We start from the raw sequence: 7,045 nt of genomic DNA on the forward strand, positions 1-7,045 counted from the left end.
CAAAATCGTGGTAAAAAATCCAAAATTATAAATTCTAAGTTTTCCCCTTAAATTTCCATAATTTCCATATTAAAATCTATGTATATTCCAAGTATTTAACTTACAATAGGTGGGAATCTCTTACCTCGTGATGCTCGACGAAAATCCCCTCAAAATAGCTCCCCAAATTCGGCCATCCAAGTGGAAAATGAGAGAAATGAGAGCTAAGTCTCGATTTTAAAGAACCCTTCTGCCCAGCAAAAATCTTGCACCTGTGGCCAAAATGACGCACCTGCAGTGTCTCTTTTGCGACCACACCTCCGCTTCAGCGAAAAATCACCCAAACACGATACCTCGCACCTGTAAAAATATTATCCGCTTCTGCGACATCGCATGTGTGAGCCTCTTTCGCTCCTGCGCCTTCTCCCGCTTTTGCGCCCAGCGTTTCGCTTCTGCGCTTGTGTAGATGCGACCAAAGCTCCGTACATGCGGCCCTTCCCCTGGTTGGCCTTCTCCACTTCTGCGATAACCTCCCTCGCACCTGCGACCAAACTATCGCAGGTGCGATGACACCAGACTTCAGCAGTCTTCAGCATTTCCTCAAATCCAATTTCAATCCGATTTCATTCCATTTCAAACCCAAGGCCCCCATAACCCCATCCAAACATACTAACACATCATAAAACATGATAAAGACTTAGTTGAAACCTTAAACCACGTCAAACAACATCAAAATTACAAATTGACGATCAAAACCTTTCTTTCAACTTTCAAACTTCCAAACTTCGACGAACGCGTTCGAATTACACTTAAACTGTAATGACCCGGTTGGTCATTTCGAGTATTATAACCCCGTCTCCCCATTTACTGCTCAAATTTTGACATACGGTTTTTATTTGGCTTGCCGGCGTAATTAGTTCGAAGGTTTAAAACTTAAGTTGAAAAGGTTTGTGGTGCTGAGGTAGATTAATTAGTAAAAAGTTTGTAAAAATTTCTCGCGGTGAGCTTGCGAGCCGCGACTCGGATTTTTTTGTTGAACAATGCACCGATGTGTAAAGAAAATTTTTTGCTGAAAAAGGGTCATTTCTGCGACCACTATGCAAAATCACTCTACGGACCGCATAATGGTCGCAGAGTGGATCAGGAGAGGGGCAAGTGGGGAGGAAAATTTGCGGCGCATTATGCAGCTGCTGATCAGTTATGCGGTGCATTATGAGACCGCAGAACAGGTCTGCGGACCGCATAACGACTGCATACTGATGCTGCCTTGCCCAGTTCCGGAGGCCACATTTCGCGGCTATTTCGCGATCCACAGAAGCGTTATGCGGTCGCATATGCAACCGCAGAGTGTGTTTCGGGGCTTAATTTTTTTGGTTTTATAAACTCGACCCCATTCTTGTAAAACACTATTAGCGGTCATTTTGAAGGGTTTCATCTGATATTTTAGAGAGAGGTGAGAGCATTTTAGAGAGAGAAAGTGAAGACTTAGTCATTTATCCATCAATTCTTATTCAAGGTTTGAAGATTTCACAAGGATCTTGCTAGGGCTTCAAAGAAGTAAGAATTTCTTTCCCCAATTCTTCAATTTTGATTTTGGGTAAAGATGGGTGATTAAGAGTATGATTCTTGGGTGTAAGAGTATTATTTACACTTATCAATAAGGTTTATGGAAAGATTGTTGAGTTCAAATGGGTAAAGATTGGGTTGAAAATGGTAGAAATCTTCATAGACTTTAATTGAAGATTTGAAGGTCGAGTTGATGTGGGAATTTGGTAAAATTTGTCTGGTTGGACTCGTGGTTGGATGGGTGTTTATATTTTTGTTACTTTTGTTGGGTTTCGAGATGTGGGCCCCACGTGCAATTTTGTTAATTGTGGCTAGATACGAGTCTTTCGGATACCAATTCTCGTGGCAAGGGCATAGTGGAATAAAGAATTACGTGGTTTAAGGTAAGTAACAGTTTTAAATCTGGTCCTGAGGGTATGAAACCCCGGATTATTGGATTATGTGAGTATTCTGGAGGTGACGCACATGCTAGGTGACGGGCGTGTGGGCATTCACCGTAGGAATTAGGACTTGGTCCATTCCGTGAAACTATAAAGTTGTATAACTTGTTGCTAGCTATATGCTCTCCCTGTGTTATAGAGATTTGACTAAAAATTATATTATAAAGCATGTTTAGGATATATGTTGGTACTGTTGGGACCCACAAAGGTCATGTACATGTTGAACTACCTGCGTAATTGTTGTTTTTTACTCAGTCACAGTTTACTTGTTTATTTTATCTCAGTCTCTATTGTTAATTTTTGATGCATCATCTCATTGTTATTTGGGCTGATTTCATGATTATTGAGAGCCCGAGAGACTGGAGAGATTTTTGATTGAGTGAGGCTGAGGGCCTGATTGTGAGATATTATATTATAGCATATGAGTTGTCCGTTCAGCACGTGAGTTGTCCGTGCGGGATATTATAGCACGTGAGTTGTCCGTGTAGCACGTGAGTTATCCGTGCGGATCCTTGTATTATACTATAGCACGTGAGTTATCCGTGCAACACGTGAGTTGTCCGTGCGGATCCAGATATTTATACTATGGCACGTGAGTTGTCCGTACAGCACGTGAGTTATCCGTGCAGATTATAGCGCTTGGGCTGTAAGAGCCCCTCCGGAGTCTGTACACCCCCAGTGAGCGCGGGCACCCATTGAGTGTGAGTGCTAAGAGCCGAGTGGTTGAGCTATTGTAATGAGTTGAGTGACTGTTGCCCTGAGAGGCTGTACTTGCTTTTCATTTGTTGTTGCATTTAGTTGCTATCTGTCATCGTTGTGAAATACTCTGAAAGATTTTATATCCGGATTTCATGAACTAGAACTGTATAAAACTGATTTGACTTAAAATGTTGGATTTGAAAGCATATCTATTCTTTGCTGGAATTACTGAAAGTGAACTATAACTGTGTAGCTCGTCACTATCTTCAGTTCCTTATTTATTATTGTTACTTGCTGAGTTGGTTGTACTCATACTACACCCTGTGTAGCTGTTGTATTTCGCAGACCTTGCCTCTCTTTCCCTATCTCCTTATTTATACTATTTGGTCTCAGACTGTTATGGATCGTATTTTCCAGACTTGTATTCATATTAGATGCTCATGTACTCAGTGAAACCAGGTTTTGGGAGTGCTTGTATCGATATTTGCGAGATTTGTGAGTTGTGTTTAAATATCATATTTTTAAACTTAAAAGAAATTGTGGTTTATTGAGATTGTCGGCTTGCCTAGTATCGAGATAGGTGCCATCACGGCAGGTTAGAATTTTGGGTCGTGACAAGTTAGTATCAGAGCCCTAGGTAACATAGGTCTCACGAGTCATGAGCAGGTTTAGTAGAGTCTTGTGGATCAGTACAGAGACGCCTGTACTTATCTTCGAGAGGCTGCCGAACCCTTAGGGAAAATTTCACTTTCTTGTATTCTATCATATGAACTTGTAGATTTCGGAAAACTAAAATCCTATTATTCTATTCTCTCACAGATGGTGAGAACACGTACTACCGGATTGCACAGTCAGTCACCAGTTAGGGCCGCGAGAGGCCGGGGCCGTGGTAGAGGCCGGAGCCGAGGTAGAGGTCGACGTGTAGCACGTACCACAGTTGGACCAGCACCTATAGTACCACCAATTGCTCCAGCTCAGGAGCAGATTCCAGATATAGCTGAGCCAACAGGACCAGCTCAGGCACCAGCTGTGCCCATTGAGATTCCAGGCCTTCAGGAGACTTTGGCCCAGATATTGACAGTTTACACTAGTCTAGCTCAGGTGGGTTTGGCTCAGGCCGTACCTTTCACTTCTCAGGCCGGGGGAGGTACTCATACCCCTGTTGCCCATACTCCAGAGCAGGTAGTGCAGGGACTTCATATACCGAGGGCACTACCAGCCCAGTGGCTACAGCTGCTCAGGCCCCGGTAGTCCCCGTTATGGCAGATGATGAGCAGAGGAGAGTTGAGAGATTTGGGAGGCTTCGACCTCCATCATTTAGAGGTGCGGGGTTAGAGGATGCTCAAGGATTTCTGGATAAGTGCCAGCAGATGCTGTGAACAACGGGTATTCTGGAGACCAGTGGGGTCTCGTTCACTACTTTTCAGTTTTCTGGGGCTGCCTTCAGATGGTGGGAGGCATATGAAAGGCACAGGCTAGTTGGTGCAGTACCACTTACATGGCAAGAATTCTCTGTTCTATTTTTGGAAAAGTTCGTGCCGCATTCTGGCAGAGAGGATCTGCACAGACACTTTGAGCAGTTACGTCAGGATGGCATGTCTGTGACGCAGTACAAGATGAGATTTTTTGAGTTGGCTCGTCACGCAGTTTGGTTGGTTCCTACTGATAGGAGAGGATTAGGAGTTTAATTGATGGCCTCACATATCAACTGCGGTTACTTATGACTCGAGAGAGAGTATCTGTTGCTACTTTTGATGAGGTAGTTAACATTGCTCGACATATAGAGGTGGTGCATAGCCAGGAGCGTAGTGATAGGGAGGCTAAGAGGCCTCGATGTTCGGGCGGTTTTGGTGGAATACCTTCTGGGGGACAGTCCTACCACAACAAGGGTCGCCCTTATAGGCCCGCTTAGACAACTCGTCCAACTTATCGTGGTACATCAGCTAGCCATGGTTCTTACAGTGCTCACTCAGGCCAGACTTCATTCAGTGCACTACTAGCACAGAGTTCTCATCATGCCTCGTCCGCTCAGGCTTCTACAGGTAATTCCTCAGGTTATCAGGAGCAACAGTTCCATCAGAGGAGGGGTTGTTTCGAGTGCGGAGAATTTGGTCATTTTAAGAGAGATTGTCCTAGGATATTGAGTGGGGCTCCACAGTAGAGTTATCAACTGACGGCACTAGCACCAGTAGTTCCACCACCCGCCCAGCCAGCTTGGGGTAGGGGTCAGACAACTAGGGGTCGCCAAAGAGGAGGAGACCGATCAGGTGGCGGTCAGGCCTGATTCTATACTTTTCCTGCCAGGCTAGATGTTGTTGCCTCAGATGCAGTAATCACATGTATTGTCTCAGTGTGCCGTAGTGAGGCTTCTATACTATTTGACCCTGGTTATACTTATTCGTATATGTCATCGTACTTTACTCATTATCTGGATATGCCCAGTGAGTCCTTAGTTTCACCTGTTCATGTATCTACGCTGGTGGGCGATACTATTATTGTGGATCATGTATATCGGTCTTGTGTGGTAAGCATTGGGGGACTAGAGACTAGGGTTAATCTCTTATTGCTCAGTATGGTTGATTTTGATGTAATCCTGGGTATGGATTAGTTGTCTCCATGTCATGCTATTCTGGACTATCACGCAAAACCCGTGACGTTGGCAATACCAGGGTTGCCGAAGGTTGAATAGAGAGGTTCTCTAGATCATGTTCCCAACATGGTAATTTCTTATTTGAAGGCCCAATGTATGGTGGGGAAGGGGTGTTTGTCATATTTGTCTTTTGTGAGAGATGTTGATGCAGATACTCCTACAATTGATTCAGTACTGGTAGTGCGAGATTTTTCGGATGTATTTCCTGCATATGGTTGATTTTGATGTAATCCTGGGTATGGATTGGTTGTCTCCATGTCATGCTATTCTGGACTATCACGCAAAACCCGTGACGTTGGCAATACTGGGGTTGCCGAAGGTTGAATAGAGAGGTTCTCTAGATCATGTTCCCAACAAGGTAATTTCTTATTTGAAGGCCCAACGTATGGTGGGGAAAGGGTGTTTGTCATATTTGGCCTTTGTGAGAGATGTTGATGCAGATACTCCTACAATTGATTCAGTACCGGTAGTGCGAGATTTTTCGGATGTATTTCCTGCAGACCTGCTTGGTATGCCACCCGACAGGGATATTGATTTCGGTATTGACTTGGTGTCGGGCACACAGCCCATTTTTATTCCTCCGTATCGTATGGCATCAGCTGAACTAAAAGAATTGAAAGAGAAACTTCAGGAACTTCTTGAAAAGGGGTTTATTAGGCCTAGTGTGTCACCTTAGGGTGCACCAGTTTTGTTTGTGAAAAAGAAAGATGGTACTATGCGAATGCGCATTGATTACAGACAACTGAACAAAGTTACAATCAAGAACAAATATCTTTTGCCACGTATTGATGATTTATTTGACCAACTTCAGGGAGCGAGGGTATTCTCCAAAATTGATTTGAGATCGGGGTATCACCGGTTGAAAATTCGGGATTCGGATATTCTAAAGACGACATTCAGGACTCGTTATGGTCACTATGAATTTCTTGTGATGCCTTTTGGGCTGACCAACGCCCCAACAAAATTCATGCACTTGATGAATAGTGTATTCCAGTCGTATCTTGACTCATTTGTCATGGTATTCATTGATGATATCCCGGTGTACTCACGTAGCCAGGAGGAGCATGCACATCACTTGAGTATTGTACTACAGAGACTGAGAGAGGAAAAACTTTATGCCAAATTCTCTAAATGTGAGTTTTGGCTTAGTTCGGTAGCATTCTTGGGACACATAGTGTCTAGTGAAGGGATTAAGGTGGATCCGAAGAAAATAGAGGCAGTTCAGAATTGGCCCAGGCCATCTTCAGTTACTGAGATTTGGAGTTTTCTCGGCTTGGCCGGTTATTATCGTCGCTTCGTGGAGGGTTTCTCGTCTATTGCATCGCCTATAACTAAATTGACCCAGAAAGGTGCTCCGTTTAGGTTGTTGGATGAATGTGAAGAGAGATTTCAGAAGCTCAAGACAGCTTTGACTACAGCTCCAATATTGGTGTTGCCTACGGGTTCAGGGTCTTGTACTGTTTATTGTGATGCATCGCGTATTGGTCTCGGTGTAGTGCTTATGCAAGACGGTAAGGTGATTGCCTATGCGTCCAGACAGTTAAAGGTACATGAGAAAAATTATCCGGTCCACGACCTTGAGTTAGCAGCTATTGTTCATGCCTTGAAAATTTGGCAGCATTATTTGTAAGGGGTCCATTGTGAGATTTACACTGATCATCGGAGTCTACATCATTTGTTTAAATAGAAGTATCTTAATTTGCGGCAGCGA

The sequence above is a fragment of the Nicotiana tomentosiformis genome, chromosome 1, assembly GCF_000390325.3.
Source record: "Nicotiana tomentosiformis chromosome 1, ASM39032v3, whole genome shotgun sequence".
Classification (NCBI taxonomy): Eukaryota; Viridiplantae; Streptophyta; class Magnoliopsida; order Solanales; family Solanaceae; genus Nicotiana; species Nicotiana tomentosiformis.